Source organism: Hypanus sabinus, unplaced genomic scaffold (assembly GCF_030144855.1).
Source record: "Hypanus sabinus isolate sHypSab1 unplaced genomic scaffold, sHypSab1.hap1 scaffold_1063, whole genome shotgun sequence".
NCBI lineage: Eukaryota > Metazoa > Chordata > Chondrichthyes > Myliobatiformes > Dasyatidae > Hypanus > Hypanus sabinus.
This window is the reverse complement of record NW_026779118.1, coordinates 39,603-59,184: the sequence shown is the minus strand read 5'-3', so window position 1 is coordinate 59,184 and position 19,582 is coordinate 39,603. Positions and strand designations below refer to the sequence as shown.

The 19,582-nt window shown below is 45.5% G+C and overlaps 1 long non-coding RNA gene across 1 annotated transcript; it reads left to right on the top strand.

Moving 5' to 3' along the window:
* The first annotated feature begins 1,149 nt into the window (after positions 1-1,149).
* Positions 1,150-3,939, top strand: LOC132386215 (uncharacterized). The gene is made up of 3 exons (XR_009509432.1): positions 1,150-1,214; positions 2,745-2,786; positions 3,898-3,939. It is a non-coding gene; the product is annotated as an uncharacterized LOC132386215 (long non-coding RNA).
* Positions 3,940-19,582: the final 15,643 nt, after the last annotated feature.

Below are 19,582 nucleotides of genomic sequence, written 5' to 3'. Positions count from 1 at the left end.
TTCAATCCTCCTTCTAAGTGGCCTACCAGAATAAAAGAGTAATTGATTTAAATTGATTCAATATCGAGACCAGCGACCAGAAGTTTCCAGAGCGTGGATCAATTATCATTCTTAAATAAAGATGAGTTTTCGCCATGTAAAATATATGCTTGTTTTCTGTGTCATCACCAAAAACAGATGAAAATTGTACCTTCCGGGCTGGCGCGATCGTGGGCATTATACTCGGTTTACTTATCACGGGCCTGGTGGGAGGATTCAGTGGATGGCTGTTCGCAAGAAAAGCTGGCGGGTAATTGCATTTCTCTACGAATTTCGTTCCTACCTTTAATAATTGAATGTGAATTTCGGCAGAGTCGACTTCAGCTGGGATCAGGGCCCATCTGCGGACAGAATCAGCATTCCGCCTTCACGGCGAAGTTGTCTGTCCGAAATTTGTCTGAAAGAGGTTTGCGTTCAGCAATATGTGTGTGAACAGCCTTATCTGTCAAAAAGGCCAAAGCAGTTTTGTCTACTTAACCCATCTGTCGATGCTATCGAGCTCGCCTGGTACAGGGCATCCGATAAACAAAACGTTATTAAGGGATATCTGGAGAGAATCGAATGGAATTATAGAGGCAATTCTCATTCGGTGCATCAGCGCAGGAAATTAAGTTCCTGACGAATTATTTTCTTGTCTTTGTTTCAGTTTATTCAGCATCATATATCCACCGAAATCTACATCTGGCACGGGCAGAAATTCCGGATGGAAAAGTGAGTGAACACCGTTTCAACTGTCCTAATACTGAGTCCAGGGGAATCTCAGCATTTGATTTTAATCTGGGAGCTCCTAGTCCACTGAAGCTGGAGCTGGTCATCCGAGCGAATGGTCACGGATGATGCGACTTTTACCGTTGGGTTTTCCAGTTATTTTAGCTGAAAGCTTCTGCTGAAGATTACAATATCAGCGAAGTAATGGGATGGTAGTTCATGCAACTTAATTTCTCTCCATATTGATCAATATCGGCCCTCAATTCCTGGTTCCGGCGATTGGTGGGAAGGGAGCTCATCCTCTCAATGACTTTTTCTTCCGGGCCGGTTTGACGTCTGCTGTGTTCAACAAAGCCCCCTGACGCGCTGCACCCTTGTGCCATATCTGTTTTGTTTCCTCAGGCGACTTCGATACAAAGACCGTCAACTCATCGGAATATTATGAAAATGTCCAAATGGATGAACAGGTTGGATGTTTGCATTATGTCCGTGATCTCACTCATTTCTTTTCAAAGAGGGAAAAAGGAACATAAGTAATGTGATGGGTAGCGTCCCTCGGGCCCTTCGGCACCAATGGGGCATTTAACAAGATCCTGGATGATCGATCACGGATCTTATTTTCCGTTAATGGAGAAACAACACATTATATTCCGCAAAGTAGACCCAAACCTGATGGCATGAACATCGACCTTATCCCACCAGTATTTCTGTTCACTTCTCTCTTCTTCTATTTTCCACTCCGGCCTCTTACATCTTCTCCTCACCTGCCCATCAACTCCCTCCAGTGACCCTCCCTCTTCCCCTTCCCCTATGGCACACTCGCCTCTGCAATCGGTTCACTGTGGTTAAGAATGCGTATGGTGTATTGACCTTCATCAACCGTGGGATTGAATTCAGGAGCCGAGAGGTAATGTTGCAGCTGTATAGGACCCTGGTCACACCCCACCTGGAGTACTGTGCTCAGTTCTGGTCGCATCACTACAGGAAGGATGTGGAAGCCATAGAAAGGGTGCAGGGGAGATTTGTAAGGATGTTGCCTGGATTGGCGAGCATGCCTTATGAGAATAGTTCGAGTGAACTCGGCCATTTCTCCTTGGAGCGGAGGAAGATGAGACGTGACCTGATAGAGGCGTACAAGATGATGAGAGGCATTAATCGTGTGGATAGTCAGAGACTTTTTTCCCAGGGCTGAAATGCTTGCTACAAGAGGACACAGGTTTAAGGTGCTGGGGAGTAGGTACAGAGGAGATGTCAGGGGTAAGTTTTTTTACTCAAAGAGTGGTGAGTGCGTGGAATGGGCTACCGGCAATGGAGTGGAGGCCGTATAAAATAGGGTCTTTTAAGAGGCTTTTGGATAGGTACATGGAGCTGAGTAAAATAGAGGGATTAAGTTAAGCCTAGTAATTTCTAAGGTAGGGTTGTGTACAGCACAACTTTGTGGGAGGAAGGGCCTGTATTGTGTTGTTGGTTTTCTATGTTTCTACATTTTACTTTTCTTCATCCTTTCCCCCTTTCAGGCCTCACCTCCCAGCCAGTGCTCATTCCCCTGGCCACCATTCTGTCCAGGCGTCTTCCTGCCTTCTTTCCAGCCCAGTAGAGGGTCTCTACACAAAACGTGAACGGCTTAATGAATTCCATTAATGTTGCCCGACACTCTGAGCCCTTCGGCATTTTGTGTGTGAGATTCCAGCACCTGCAGAATTTCCTCAGAATTCCCCAGAATCCCTAACTCCTGAATGATGCAAAATCACATCTTACCCTTGCTGTAATACATTTCATGAAAGAGTCTTTTAAAATGTCCGATCAATGTGAGTAACTCCACACACACTGAATCGGAAACACGCGGTGCAGCGAATGGTAAACGAGGCAATATTACCCCAAATACAAACTAATGTGATACATTGATACTCCCGGTGTTTATCGGCGGAGAGTCAGAATACAATTGCTGTGAACTTGTTTAAACGTCTCAAAAATAACACGTAATCTTCTCTTTCAAGGGTGCAAGGAACAATGCGCAGGATGGAGACTCCACTTACACGGTAAGGGAAACATTAGCGTCAATCCCTTTTGGAAGCAATTGTTTCCGCTTCAGAACCTGAAGTGAGACTCTGGACAGCAAGAATGTCGAAGTTTCTGTAACGGGTGGAGGCAGAAATGGCGGAGGAACTCATTAAGTATCACGTGTTCGCCTTCACTGTTGAAGACACCATCAGTATGACAGTGTCAGGACACGGAAGTGGTTGCAGCCACTATAATAAGCAGAAGATGCCAGACAATCTGGAAGGTGGATAAATAACCTGGGGTGAATGGATGAGATTGACTGCACGCCAGGCGTCTGAAATAGGCCGGTGAAGTGGTCGTAAAGGAATTAGTACTCATACCATCATGGAATTGTTTTGGAGGATTGGAAATTTGCAAACATTACTTTGCTCTTCTTGAAGAAAGGGAAGTAAACGACAGGAGCTGATACGCCTGTTAGCTTGAGGCCTCTGTCTACTTCTGTTTTGAAGAAGGAAAGGGTGAGCTCATTGAAAGATGAATAATTGGAAGACCTATACTGTCTGGGCGTGGAGCGATCCTCTCAACGTGAAGGACGGGGTGCTGGTCTGGGACCAGAGGGCGGCGCTGCGGTATGCATGGTACGGAATGGATGATGTGAGTACTAATTCCTCTACGATGGAATGCAGAGAACCCCTCAGAAGAGAGCGATGAGGAGGAATATCTTTAGCCGAAGTGTGGTGTATCTCTGTAATATGTTTGTCCCTTATGGCTCTGGGGACAAAGGCCCCGGGTTACGCGAAACAACGTTGATTGTTTCAAGTATTGCAGAGTGAAAGCAGATGATTAGGGTTGGGAGGGAAAATTCATCCGTCATTATAGAATGGTGGAGGAGGCCAATGTACCGTAGGGCCTAATTCTGCTCTTGTGTTTTATGCTCTTGTGAACTTATAGTGCTTTCTGCGATATTTAATAATCATAACTGTGTCTCTGATCCTCTCTTCATCATGGCCCGACTGTTCCGTGTTTCTCTCAGACACGAATTGTTAAGAATGCGTTGGTCCTTTTCAATGTTCTTCTAATTCTTCTCTGACACATAAATGCTTTTGGTAATAATTTTTACTAATCCTGCTGATTTCCTCGCATTAACAGGGTCTTATCCTGGAGTATCGATCTGTTTACGGTGATCTGAACAGGTATGTGAACCAAATCTGGGGCTGCCGACACGCAATTTCACTTGTAAAGGAAAGCTATTCACTAATTTCAAGCCAATGGGCCGTGCATGGTCCTGGTTGTGCTCATCTCATAGTCACACTGAGATTGGAAGTTTAGAGACAAGTAACAGAGCAAGACTGGAGTCAGGCGGCGTCGCACAGCGATATATTGATATTGAAAGGAACACTTTTCCTGGGTCTCTTGCGATATAAAAAAATATTAATTGCGGTTGCATTGTCACAATGTCAGACACAGATTCTGAAATCATCACCCGTATTTACCCTCACCAGCAGCCACACTTTCGGGTTGCTGACGTAGTCAACATAAATTGTGAATTGTTTCCGCAGCTGACGTCACTGTGAACGGAAGCCGATGATTGGATCGTGAATTGGCACAGAGAATGGACAACCATCCAGGATAAATCCACCGTTCAAAATGTTTTTTTTTTCTTTGTAATCGTTCTCCAGGTCTCTATTAAACCTCTTCCGCGTTTCCTAGCCTCACGACAAAGACATCACAGAAGATTCTGTCTCGTTTCCGTCGCAGCAGCTTAGTTCTCTCGCATCAACCCAGACTGGTGCTGTGGAGTGTCAGGGGATTCCCATAAAATGACCGCTGTTCGAATCCCTATCCCGGCCGTACTCTATTCTCAACACGTGGTCAGTTGTGTTTGAGCTGCAATGTCTGATCTATATAGCAAAATTACCCTACCGCATAGCCCTCTATGGTTCTGAGCTCAATGTGCCAATCTCACAGTCTCTGGAAAGTCCCATTGTGTCGGCCTTCGCTCGCCACGCACCCATTACTCTCTGTGTGAAAAACGTACCCCTGGCATCTCCTTGTACCTACTTCCGAGCACAATAAACCTGTGCCCATCGTGTTCGCCATTTCAGCCCTGGAGAAAAGCCTCTTGCTCTTGCACGATCAATGCCTCTGATTATCTTATACGCATCAATCAGGTCACCGCCCATCCTCCGTCGCTCCAAGGATGAAACGCAAATTTCGGCTGAACCTGTTCCCAGAAGGTATGTTCCCCAATCCAGGCAACATCCTTGTAAATCTCTTCTGTTAATCGGGTTTGTCATCGGTCGCTGAAAGGCCCGAAGTGACGACTCCTCGCTTCATGGCTGAATAATAAATGCAATAAAATGGAAAACGGTTCTGAAACCCCGAGTTGACTCCTGATTACTGCGCGAATTGGCACGGTGAAAATTTATCAATCCGGGACATTGATTCAGCCCCCTTTTCCAATGTTCCTATACGCCGAAATGTGACGTTGCTTCTTATTTGCAGAATGCTGATTGATCACGTAGTTTGATCACTTCATGTGGTTGTTTCATCAGTCTCCCTCGTGTCGATGTTTCACTGTAATCTCGTGAAATGATTTTTGTTGAACTTGTATCTCCGCCACAAAACAACAGACTGAAGGCCATATGTCAGTGATGATGGACTTGGTGCTGATTTTAAATTTGATCGAGGCATCCAGACCCAGTTGTTATCATTTAGATGGCTGAGTGAGGAGCAGAGAGGGTTAGCAGTAAGGGGTAAGTTTCTCGGGCTCTGGGGGTAAGGGAGGTGGGCTGATTTTTCCAATATCATTGTGTGTTGATAGATTACACAGCGAGCTTATTCTCCCCTCTGAGACATAACTCACCCAGAAATGGTCACCAGGGAAACAATTTCCAGAGGAATATTTTCATCAAAGGGTGGTGCGGATTGTTTGTTCTTTTAAGGGATGGGTCTGGGTGTTGTTGGCAAGGCAGGAATTTATCACCTCTCCCTTAACAAACCCCTCACTGAGCGGATTGGGTTAGAATTTCCCAAACATTCATTTCCGTAAGATGTAATTAAAATAATGTACATATATATCATATATCCATATTTGCCACACTCAAACCAGATTCAAACTTACAATTTTTCCCGACAAGAAATGCGTCCGACAAGTGAAAATATGATCTACACATGTGCACGGCCATGTCTCCCAACGACATTAACAAGTGAAAATATGATCTACACATGTGCACGGCCATGACTCCCAACGACATTGACTGTTTCATTGAGGGTACAGGCAGGTTTAGAGATATAGAAGGCGATAGAGGCCTGGGAGGGTTACAGAGACAGTGAGGGGAGTAGCGATTGATATGGATACAAAGAGAGAGTGTCTGTAGAGGCCAGAAGCCCATAGAGAAACGGGGAAGGGTGTAGTGCTTGAAGAGGGACAAAGAAACAGAAAAGTTCTGGGGACTGGCGGAGGCTCCAGATTACAGATGCGGGGCAGGAGCGGGGTGAAGAGTCCGGCAGCTGTGTAGTGGTGCAGGTGGTTTTGGGGGCAGGCTGTGGTTACAGAGAAACAGATCGGTTTTGCTGCCGGAGCACTCATAGAGTTTGATGGGCGTGGGGGCAAGATATCTAAAGAGACAGGGAGGGTGTGCATAGAATGGTTCCGGTTTCAGAGACGGAGTGGTGTAGAGGCTAGAATATCAGAGACAGGGAAATTGCCCTTCATTGTTTACTGTTTTCTCTTTTTAAAACATTCTGAAGTTGTTTTATTTCCATTAACAGTCATGAATTATTAGGTCATTTATGTCCAATTATTGATGTTTCTCTCAGGGAGGGGGTATATAAACATGAAGGCAGTCGTTCAGTCCACCCGGGACAGTGGCGCTCCTCCACCATCAGATATCTGAATGACCTCTGGACCCATGAATACTGCCGCAACTTTTCTTCTTGTTTTGATTTATTATTTATTTTATGCTTCTGATCCTAGATCATAGACACAATCATGTCTTGCTCTGATCTCCGCTTGAAAACAGCAGATTGAATGACATATGACATGTAATGTACATGCATGTTTAATTTCCCCCCCACGTAAAAATGTCCTAAAACGATGAGGGGTGAGGGTGTGATGAGCAAACCAAGCTAACATGGTCCAGAGTTGACCCCACCCCCATGAACTATGCTGCTAATGAGAGATGAGAGAGATATCTGCCCAGATGAGGGAGAGAGAAACATGATTTAATATTATGTCTTTGCTGCAAGGACACTTTCTTTACCTGCTTGTGAAATTCATGCAGAGACAGCAAGCAGGGACCGGGGCCTAATAGACGGTCGGAGCCCTGCAAGAGGAGATAAAATGCAGGTCTGCGAAGACGTAGGCAGACACTCCAGGGAGGCACACCACGGGACACTAAAAGAGTGTTATGCACCAACGTGATGGTGGAGATTTGGAGGATCGATCAGAGGCTCACAGTGTGCGACCGGCAGGGGCTTATTTGCGTGTCCACCCTTGCCTAGGTGACAGGTCTACCACTGAAGAAAGGTCGTGACTGGTATGATCACAGTCGGTCACCGCAACAGGAAGACAACGGAAAGATCCACGGCAACGGTATCACCTCTCTCTCTCTCTCTCTCACTCTCTCTCTCTCTCTCTCTCTCTCTCTCTCTCTCTCTCTCTCTCTCTCTCTCTCTCTCTCTCTCTCTCTCTCTCTCTCTGCCTCTCTCTCTCACTCTCCCTCTCACGCTCTCGCACTCGTTCTCTCTCAAACGTTACACCCGAACTACCTCGACCTAAACTGAACTGAACTGATTACTGTGTCTACACTCCTGTATATATCATTGCTAACATGTTTCATATATTTGCACTTTTACAGTACTGTATTAGTTAGCTTACTAATAAACACTGTTAGTTACAGTAATACCAGACTCCAAAGTGTTTTCCATTTCTGCAGGTTCGGTAACCCGGTCACGGTGTAAATTGCAAATCGGGGGTTCGTCCGGGACAAAATTAACTGAAGGACAATAGTAGTGTTTAATCTCCTTGTTCCACTTTTTTTCCTTGCTGATCTTCGTCTTCAGCTCTAGATCATTAGATAAGGAGGGGGAGTGGTAGTTGATAGTGGTGGGAGTGATGGTCCGGAGTTTCTACGAGAATACTCGTGGTAGGTTACTGTGCTACATTTTGTAGTCTGTGTAGAAATCGGCCATTACGTGCCGGTTGTGGGGGAACGGAACTTGCATGTTGCCTTTCCATTCGTTTGTTCTGTAGCAGGGTCTAACACTACCCAGACCGATAATAATAGGTAAGTCAGTGTGACGAGCCTTCCGCTCCCTCTGTCTCAATCCAACTCTCTCTCCAGCCAACGTTACACCAGCAGCTGCGTCGACCTGAACTGAACTGAAGTCTTCAGCATCGTAAGACTATCCATTTACCCCTAGACTTTGAAACCGCTTGGTTTTGATTACTGTGTCTGCACTTCTGTATATATCATTGCTAACCTGTTTCATAAATTTGCACTTTTACAGTACTGTATTTGTTAATTTACTAATAAACACAGTTAGTTACAGTAATACCAGACTCTAAAGTGTATTACATTTCTGCTGGTTCGGTAACCCGGTCACGGTGTACGTGACACTACACTGGGTCTAACACTACACAGTCTGCTAATAATGGATGTCAGAAATACGAAATTGTTGTAATTACTCCCTCACAGTTCTACAGCTGTTGTAATTGAACCTGACATACGGTCAAAACAACCCATTTTCACCTCTACCGATCATACCCCCCTACCCCCAAGATCACGGTGAACACGGTTTACACATCGATGTAAATAATAGCCTGTTTTTTCATCGTAGTTGGAGCTTGTACTAGGTATAATACTTACACCGCACTCAGTACCCTCTCAGCCCATTCTCAAGCCCTGATTCTATTCCGTAGGAATATAATAAATATTAAGATATAGGCTACAGAACCAATCCTCCTGCAAGTTTCCGATGATGGTGATATCAGCCAGGTCGGCATTGTTGTTCAAACCCAGCTAGCGAGCAGTGCCTGACTCTAGTCCGTCCCCCGTGAAGAAGCAGGGTCGCCAAAACTGAGGCCCTGCACGCAGTCGCAGAGATCCCAGGAGCCAACGGGGGGATGGGGTGAAAAATTCAAAATGAAATTCAATCAGAATGAAAATGTTTTACAAGGTAAAGCCTGCAAAGCCTCGTTAATCTTTCAGGAAGGGAGTGGGCAGCGGGAAAGACTGTCGGCTTGTTTCCCATGTCCGTGCAGAATTTACATAACATACATACACAACGATTTCCTTGCTAGCAAAAGTGACGCTTAATCGCCTTGTTCCTCATTTTTCTTGCTGACCTTCGCCCTCTTATTTGACCTTGCTGACGAGCACGGTTGCTAGTTGGGGGTCAGGTAGTTGGTAGTGGTGTGAATGGTGGTCCGAATGTTCTTGCAGAATAGTCCTGGCGAGTAACTGTGCTGCATTCTATAGACACTGCAGACATCGGCCATTCCCTGCTGGTCCTGGAGCAAGGGAAGGTGCATGTTGTAATTGAATTCGTTTGCTCTGCAGCAATGTCTCAAACTGCAGTGTCTGCTAATTATAGAAAACAGAATGGGAAGCTGTTGTCGTCATTTCCTCATTTTTCAGCCGTTCAAAATTGAACCAGAAATACGGTCAGAGCAACTCAGTATTCCTTTATAGAACATAGAACATAGAACAGTACAGCACAGTGCAGGCCCTTCGGCCCACAATGTTCTGCCGACCATTAATCCTTACTCCCATATAAACCCCATCTTAAATTCCTCCAAATACCTGTATAATAGTCTCTTAAACTTCACTAGTGTAGCTGCTTCCATCACTGACTCAGGCAGTGCATTCCACGCAGCAAACACTCTCTGAGTAAAAAAACTTCCTCTAATATCCCCATTGAACTTCCCGTCCCTTACCTTAAAGCCACGTCCTCTTGTAGTGAGCAGTGGTGCCCTGGAGAAGAGGCGCTGGTTGTCCACTCCATCTGTTCCTCTTAATATTTTGTACACCTCTATCATGTCTCTATCAAGTCTCCTCCTCTTCGCCACAGAATAAAGCCCTAGCTCACTTAATCTCTGATCATAATCCATACTCTCTAAACCAGGCAGCATCCTGGTAAACCCCCTCTCTACCCTTTCCAACGCTGCCGCATTATTTCTATAGCGAGGCGACCAGGACTGGACACAATTCTCCAAGCAACACACACACAAAATGCCGGTGGAGCGCAGCAGGCCAGGCAGCATCTATAGGGAGAAGCACATGTCGACGTTTCGGGCCGAGACCCTTCGTCAGGACTAAGGAAAGGGAGTAAGAGATGTAAGCGCTGTAATCAATACTGACAGTACGTCTATATTTTCCTGTGTCATTTCTGCTCAGACGGGTTATGTTCAGATTAGGTTTTTCAGAAAGCAGAGATATTCTCTCGGTCAGGTGTCTTCTAACCATCTCTTATCTGAATTGTGTCCTTAGCGTCACAGGTGAATACAACTTTATTGTTCTCTTCCTGAGAACTGTAAGAGTTGATGTTTCCATTGAAACGAGACACGGGCTCTGCAAGTCGAACTGATAGAGGAATGGAATTGCTCCTTCCCACTGCAGTCCGATCTTATCAGTTGGGCTCTGCAGACCAGGATACAATCGGGACCGACAGATTGGCCTGAATGGCAAATGACTTGGAGCTTATGAAAAGAGGTTCCCGGCTACAGTCGTACGGAATCATGGAGAAGACGCCTTTTATTTCGTTTGCCTCTTTTTCCTTGCCGGCATATTTTCATTTGATTTAAGATTGGTTCGTTCAGTATGCCCCGAAGCTGAATTTCAGTCACAAAGGGATCGATTCCTTCTCTTCGTGAAGTCACGCCCGCCCTGCTCGGAGGTCTGTACTCTGAGAAACAGATCGACTTCTCAAAACTTCAGGAGTTTCACTGCACAGTCGGCGGTGATTCCAAATGAAGCTGTCGGTGTAATACTTACAAGCATTGGGCACAGAATGTCCCTCTGTGACAGAGGCAGATAACTCGGCACGGTTCTCCATTATTTTATCTTCAGACTTGAAATTCACCGGCAAGCAAAGGACATGGGAAGGCTCCGGGCAGAGGCGAGGCGAGGAGAGGCATGGCTGCGGGCAGAGGCGAGCCTAACCGAGGCAACGCACCAGGCAGAGGCAAGGCGAGGCGAGGCAACGCTCCAGGCAGAGGCAAAGCGAGGCGAGGCAAGGCTCCGGGCAGAGGCAAGGCGAGGCGAGGCAACGCTCCAGGCAGAGGCAAGGCGAGGCGAGGCTCCAGGCAGAGGCAAAGCGAGGCGAGGCAAGGCTGCAGGAGGGATAAAGCCAGGGTGCTTGGCCAAGGGCTGAATCCTGAAGCTATTTATGAGGCCAGCGCAAACAAGAATTAGCTGCCTCAACAGAAGCTGGGGAAACGCGGAAAACCTGGAATAAGGAACATGGACCGGACCGTGAACAGGAATGGGAATTTCACGGACCGGATCATGACCGTGTCCTAAGGGCCTCTGGTATATCTGCTCCACCTTCCCCGTCCCTGACAACACAGCTTGCATTTCCTTTCTTGACGATTAAAGTAAACAGTATAGAATAGCGTGAAAGTTGCAAAATAAAATTGCTCGGATGTTGAATCGCTTGTTGGATGTGGAATGTTGACAGAAACCTTCACTTGCACAGCACTGTAATCGTTACTGACAGGCCGCTGTGTGTTATGGTAACTTTGTTCTCAACCTGACAAGTATAATTCTACGGTCAACGTTGATGACCGACTCGGTGGCGTAGTCCTGTCCTGTCTGCACATAACTTGTCCCTTTGCGCCCTCTAGTGTCAGCTTCTGTAATCATTGTTTCTGTAATCAGTAATCCGGAAGGCAATTTGACGTAATGAGATACCTGCAAACTTACATTTCACTTGAAGGTAGATCTCAGCGCGGTCACAACTGAAATCATTTATTTATATTTTCCTGTGTCGTTTCTGTGAAGATGGGTTATGTTCAGATGAGCTTTTTCTGAAGATTGAGACCTCCTGTCATTATCCTGGAAGGGTTTGTCATCATTTATCCATGTCCTTCTTTGAGGAATTCCCTTGTTCGTCACCAGTGACTTCAACCTTAACGTTATTTTCCACGGGACTTCAACTTCCACCCTGGGATGATTCCCGAAATCAGAACAGAATTTCCCAAACACAACGGATTCGATCGTGTAATTCTGTTCCATCCACAAATAGTAACGAAGCGGGTAAAAAAATGCATCTTCACAACAGAATGTTCACATTTCCCCGGGAATCTTAATTTTTTCATTAACAGTGTACAAAGTTGCAGAGATGGGGAAGGTTATCGGGACCGGAGAGGGTTACAGAGACTGATGGGAACAGCAATGGAGGTGTTTACAGAGACAGGGTGGTTGTAGGGGACAGAAATGGGGAGATATGTAGTGCTTACCGTGTGCTTCAGAAACAGGGAAGGGTAAAGGGGAGGGGAGGTTCGGATAAAGGGGTGTACGGTGTTGACGGATTTACAGACAGAGAGCGGTGAGACCCGGCAAGGACTGGGAGACCCTGTTGCCGAGGACCTGAAAAATCGGGATCTCCCAGTGGTCACCCATCAGGATGGGTTACCTGAAGAGATCTTTCCTTTCACCTCTCAACTGGATTTGAATGAATTTCATGACAACGGAGGCGCTGAAGATGTTGGAAATATCAAGAAAATATCAAGAAAAATACACACAGGCAGTCAGGCAGTCTCTGTGGAGAAGGAACGTTAAAGATTTCAAGTTGACATCCTCCGTCAGAACTGCTGGACGAATGTCTTCGTTCCCATGTCCTCCCTCTTTAAAGATTAATTTAATATTTTAGTGCCGCTTTGTTGTTCCCCGCCTTCCCGTCCTGCATCGCAATGTCGACTGCTGCTTCTCCTTTCACAGATGCTGCCCGACCTGCTGGGTGTTTTCAGCGGTTTATGTTTCTACGCCTTAATGTTATGTCACTCATACCCCCGGCAAGATTGGTTCGCTCACTGTGCCCGGCGGCTGTATTTTATTCACAAAGGGGTAGCTTCCATAACGTAGTGAAGTCAGGTTTGCACTGCTCGGGGATCTGTATTCTGAGAAACGCATCTACTTCTCAAAACGTCAGGGATTTAACATTAAATATTATGCGCCTTGCTCTTAAAATAGTATTTTAAATATCCGGCAAATGACCTCGAAATAAATCCCTCCAGACCCTCTATGATACGCTGCTCCATATTTACCACATACTTTCTTTTTCCTCTGGTGACCGACGTCGACAGAAGACCACAGCATGAAAATTGCAAAATTGCAAAATTAAATCACTTGGACGATTAAGCTGTCCATTGAAGTGGAATATCGGCAGAATATTTTTATTTACGCGGCAGGCTGATCTTTACGGAAAAGCCGCTGCGTTTCACCGTTACATTGTTCTGAAACTGGCAAGTACAATTTCCACTGGTAAAGTTGACAACTGACTCGATGGTGTCACCCTGTCCTGTCTGCTGTCAGCTCCACTGCGCCATCTAGAGTCAGCATTGGGAACTGACTGGACATTGCAAGTTGATTTCAGTCTTGTGACAGTATCTGTGACAACCGGACCCTGCGGCTGAATCCCGATGTTGCCTGACCCATCTACAACAGAAATAGAGATTGTATGCTGTTTCTCTGATCGGTGATATTGAGTGTAAACTAACGTAATGATCTAACTGCGTACCTACAGCATGTCAGTTCGGTCAGATGTCTTCTAATCATGTTTTATCTGCATTGAGCCCTTAGACTCACAGGGGAATACAACTTTATCGTTGTTTTTTCTGAGAGGGAAATAGTGATGTTTACATTGACACGAGACACGGGCTCTGCCAATAGAACTGAAAGAGGAATGGAATCTCTCCTTTCTACTGCAGTCCAACCACATCAGCTGGGCTCTGTAGAAAAAGTTACTAAATGGTGTTTATGAAAAGGAGCTCCCGGCCACAATTCTACGGATTTATTTTGTCGGTCTCTTTTTTCACTGCTGGCTTAATTTAATTTGATTTGAATTTGGTTCATTCAGTATGTCCAGCAGCTGAACTTCGTTCACAAACGGATCGATTCCTTAACTTCGTGAAGTCACGTCCGCCCTGCTCGGAGGTCTGTACTCTGAGAAACAGATCTGCTTCTCAAAACTTCAGCAGGTTCACTGCACAGTCGGTGGTGATTCCAAATGAAGCTGCGGATGTCAAGAGAAGCGATGGGCAATTCTGTTTACAAGCACGGGTACAGAACGGCCTTCTATAACAGAGGCAGATAAACCGGCACGGTTCTACATTATTTTTATAAATAAAGAGTTACAATGTTCTAACAAGAATCAGACATTATTCGCTGTAGACTTAAATAAGCATCTAATTCAAATTGGTTTTGAAATAAACCTGGCTCTTTGACTTACAAGTATGTCCCTTAAGGCCCTGTGGTATATCTGCTCCATCTTTCCCGTCCCTGACAACGCAGCTTCTTTCTTCTCTGACGATTAAAGTAGACAGAATAGAATAGCGTGAAAGTTGCAAAATAAAATTTCTCGGATGTTGAAGCGGTGGTTGGATGTGGAATATTGACCGAAACGTTCACTTGCCCGGCACTGTGATCTCAACAGAAAGGCCGCTGTGTTTGATGGTTACTTTGTACTCAACCTGACAAGTATAATTTCTAGGGTCAACGTTGATTACCGACTCGGTGGCGGAGTCCTGTCCTGTCTATAACTTGTCCCATTGCGCCCTCTAGTGTCAGCATCCGTATTCATTGCTTCTGTAATCAGTAATCCGGAAGGCAATTTGACGTAATGAGCTACCTGCAAACTTACAGTTCACTTGAAGGTAGATAGATCTCAGCGCGGTCACAACTGAAATCATTGCTTACGGTACATTTATATTTTCCTGTGTCGTATCTGTGAAGATGGGCTATGTTCAGATCAGCTTTTTCTGAAGATTGAGTCCTCCTGCCATTATCCTGGATGGGTTTATCATCATTTATCCATGTTCTTCTTTGAGGAATTCCTTTGTTCGTCACAAGTGACTTCAACCTTAACGTTGTTTTCCATGGGACTTCAACTTCCACCCTGGGTAGATGATTCCTGAAATCAGAACAGAATTTCCCAAACACAACGGATTCGATCGTGTAATTCTGTTCCATCCACAAATAGTAACGAAGCGGGTAAAAAAATGTATCTTCACAACAGAATGTTCACATTTCCCCGGGAATCTTAATTTTTTCGTTAACAGTATACACAGTTGCAGAGATGGGGAAGGTTATCGGGACCATAGAGGGTTACAGAGACTCTGTCGGAAGCAGCAATGGAGGTGTTTACAGAGACCGGCTGCTTGTAGGTGACAGAAATGGAGAGATGTGTAGTGCTGGCCGGGTGCTTCAAAACAGGGAAGGGTAAAGGGGAGGGGAGGTTCGGATAGAGGTGTGTACGGTGTTGACGGATTTACAGACAGAGAGCGCTGAGACCCGGCAAGGATTGGGAGGCTCTGTTGCCGAGGACCTGAAAAATCGGGATCTCCCAGAGGTCACACATCAGGACGGGTAACCTGAAGAGATCTTCCCTTTGACCTATAAATTGGATTTGACTGAATTTTATGACAACGTAGGTGCTGGGGTTGTTGGAAATATCAAGAACAAGGACATCCCGGAATACACACAGGCGATCGGGCAGCCCCTGTGGAGAAGGAACATTAAAGATTTCAAGTTGAAATCCGCCGTCAGAACTGCTGGACGAATGTCGTCGTTCCCATGTCCCTCCCGCTCCGGTGACGGTACATTTAACATATTAGTGCCGCTTTGTTTTTCCCTGCCTTCCCGTCCTACATCGCAATGTCGAATTCTGCTTCTCTTTTCACAGATGCTGCCCGACCTGCTGAGTGTTTTCAGCGGTTTATGTTTCTACCCCTTAATGTTATGTTACTCCTACCCCCGGTACCTGACTCCAAGATTGGTTCGCTCACTGTGTCCGGCGGCTGCATTTTATTCACAAAGGTGTAGCTTCCTTAACTTAGTGAAGTCAGGCTTGCACTGCTCGGGGATCTGTATTCTTAGAAACGCATCTCCTTGTCAAAACGTCAGGAGATTCACTCGACAATATGTGGTGATGTCAAGTGAAGCTGCTACTGTGAAGAGCGGCTTTGAGCGATCCTGATGACAAGCATCGGCCCGCGGTTACTGAGGCAGAAAGACCGACGTGGCACTCCATAATTTTAACCGGGGAGCTCTACCAGCTCTTTAGTTCTCTATCCTCTGGGAAATATGAAATATTATGCGCCTTGCCCTTAAATTAGTATTTTAAATATCCGGCAAATTGACCTCGAAATGAATCCCTCCAGACCCTCCTTGATGTCTGCAGCTCTGCTGCATCTTGACTACATATATTTTATCCATCTGGTGAATGACGTCGATAGAAGACCACAACATGAAAATTGCTAAATTGTGAAATAAAATTACTTGGACGTTTAAGCGGTCCATTGAAGTGGAATATGGGCAGAAACTTTTATTTACGCGACAGGCTGATCTTTAGAGAAAAGCCGCTGCGTTTCACCGTTACGTCGTTCTGAACCTGGCAAGTACAATTTCCACTGGCAAAGTTGACAATTGACTCGATGGTGTCACTCTGTCCTGTCTGCTGTCAGACCCACTGCGCCATCTAGAGTCAGTATTGGGAACTGACTGGACAGAACAAGTTAATTTTAGACTTGTGACAGTATGTCTGACAACCGGACGCTGCGGCTGAATCCCCAAGTTGCCTGACCCATCTACAGCAGAAATAGAGATTGTATGCTGATTCTGTGATCGGTGATATTGAGTGTAAACTAACGTAGTGATCTATCTGCTTACCTACAAAATATCAGTACGGTCAGATGTGTTCTAATCATACTCTATCTGAATTGAGCCCTTAGAGTCACAGGGGAATACAAGTGTATCGTTGTTTTTTTCTGAGAGTGTAATAGTTGATGTTTACATTGACACGAGACGCGGGCTGTGCCAATAGAACTGAAAGAGGAATGGAATTATTCCTTTCTACTGCAGTCCAATCAATTCAGCTAAGAAGCTGTAGACCAAATTACGATCGTGACCGACGTATTGGTCTAAATGGCAAATGAATGACAGGTTATGAAGAGTGGGGCGCGGCGTCAGTTCCACGGGGTCATGGAGAGGTCATGGAATTTACTTTTTTTTTCGATTGCCGAAGGGTCTGCTCCCGCACTATACAGCTCTATGTGTGATATTAAATAGTTTTCATTGGAGGGAGAGTCACGAACAAAGCGACGTAATCATCACATTAATGTTCGGCCTTTGAGAAACCAGAGGTCCGTGAGCCAATAATCATCAGAGGATCAGAGGTGGATGGGTCAGGAACTTTAAATTTCTGGCTGCCACTCTCTCAGAGGAACGGTCCTGGAGCCACAGTGGAGATGTAATTGCGTGGAAAGCACGAGAACTGTTTTAATTCATCAGAAGCCTGACGAGATCCGGCATGTCATGAAATACCTCAGCAAACCTCTGTGGATGTGTTCCGGGAAGTGCACTGAGAGTCTGCAGTCAGACATCGTGTGGGAAGACCAATGTCTCCGAGCGGCAAATCACCCAGCAGGTGGCGCAGTCGTCCCAGCACGTCACGGGCACAACCCTCCAAACCACTGAGCAGATCCAAGTTTATTTCAGACTTGTGACTGTATCTGTGACAACCGGACTCTGCGTCTGAATCTTGATTTTGCCTGACCCATCTACAGCTTAAATAGTGATTGTATGTTGTTTCTGTGATCGGTAATATTGAATGTAAAGTAATGTAATGATCTGCCTGCATACCTATAAGATATTGGGTCGGTTAGATATCTTCTCACCATGTTTTATCTGAATTGAGCCCTTAGCGTCACAGGAGAACACAACGGTATCGTTTTTTTCTGAGAGTGTAAGAGTTGATGTTTACATTGACACGAGACACGGACTCTGCCAACAGAACTGACAGAGGAATGGCAACACTCCTTTCTACTGCAGTCCAAGCACATCAGCTGGGCTCTGTAGACCAAGTTAGGAAATTGAGTTTATGAAAAGGAGTTCCCGGCCACAATTCTACGGATTTATTTTGTCGGTCTCTTTTTTCACTGCTGGCTTAATTTAATTTGATTTAGATTTGGTTCATTCAGTATGTCCAGTAGCTGAACTTCGTTCAGAAACGGATCGATTCCTTAACTTAGTGAAGTCACGTCCGCCCTGCGAGGAGGATTGTACTCTGAGAAACAGATCTGTTTCTCAAAACTTCAGCAGGTTCACAGCACAGTCGGTGGCGATTCCAAATGAAGCTGCCGGTGTCAAGAGAAGCGATGGGCAATCCTGTTTACAAGCACGGGTACAGAACGGCCTTCTATGACAGAGGCAGATAAACCGGCACGGTTCTCCATTTTTTTATATAAATAAAGAGTCAAAATGTTCTGGCAAGCATGAGGCATTATTCGCTGTAGACTTAAATAATCATCTATATTGGTTTTGAAATAAACCCGGCTCTTTGACTTATAAATATGTCCCTTAAGGCCCTGTGGTATATCTGCTCCATCTTCCCCGTCCCAGACAACGCTGCTTTTTTTTTTCTCTGACGATTAAAGTAGACAGAATAGAATAGCGTGAAAGTTGCAAAATAAAATTACTCGGACGTTGAAGCGGTGGTTGGATGTGGAATATCGACCAAAACGTTCACTTGCCCGGCACTGTGATCTCAACAGAAAGGCCGCTGTGTTTGATGGTTACTTTGTTCTCAACCTGACAAGTATAATTTCTACGGTCAACGTTGATTACCGACTCGGTGGCGTAGTCCTGTCCTGTCCATAACTTGTCCCATTGCGCCCTCTAGTGTCAGCATCTGTAATCATTGTTTCTGTAATCAGTAATCCGGAAGGCAATTTGATGTAATGATCTACCTGCAAACTTACAGTTCACTTGAAGGTAGATAGATCTCAGCGCGGTCACAAGTGAAATCATTGCTTACGGTACATTTATATTTTCCTGTGTCGTTTCTGTTAAGATGGGTTATGTTCAAATCAGCTTTTTCTGAAGATTGAGTCTTCCTGTCATTATCCTGGACGGGTTTGTTATCATTTATACATGTTCTTCTTTGAGGAATTCCCTTGTTCGTCACAAGTGACTTCAACCTTAACGTTGTTTTCCATGGGACTTCAACTTCCACCCTGGGTAGATGATTCCTGAAATCAGAACAGAATTTCCCAAACACAACGGATTCGATCGTGTAATTCTGTCCCATCCACAAATAGTAACGAAGCGGGTAAAAAAATGCATCTTCACAACAGAAGGTCCACATCTCCCCGGGAATCTTAATTTTTTCGTTAACAGTGTACACAGTTGCAGAGATGGGGAAGGTTCTCGGGACCGTAGAGGGTTACAGAGACTCTGTCGGAAGCAGCAATGGAGGTGTTTACAGAGACCGGCTGCTTGTAGGGGACAGAAATGGGGTGATGTGTAGTTCTTGCCGGGTGCTTCAGAAACTGGGAAGGGTAAAGGGGAGGGGAGCTTCGGATAGAGGTGTGTACGGTCTTGACTGATTTGCAGACAGAGAACGCTGAGACCCGGCAAGGATTGGGAGACCCTGTTGCAGAGGAGCTGAAAAATCGGGATCTCCCAGTGGTCACCTATCAGGACGGGATACCTGAAGAGATCTTTCCTTTCACCTATAAACTGGATTTGACTGAATTTCATGACAACGTACGCCATCAGTATGACAGTGTCAAGACAGGGAAGTATACAGTGTCATAGTCCAGTCTGGC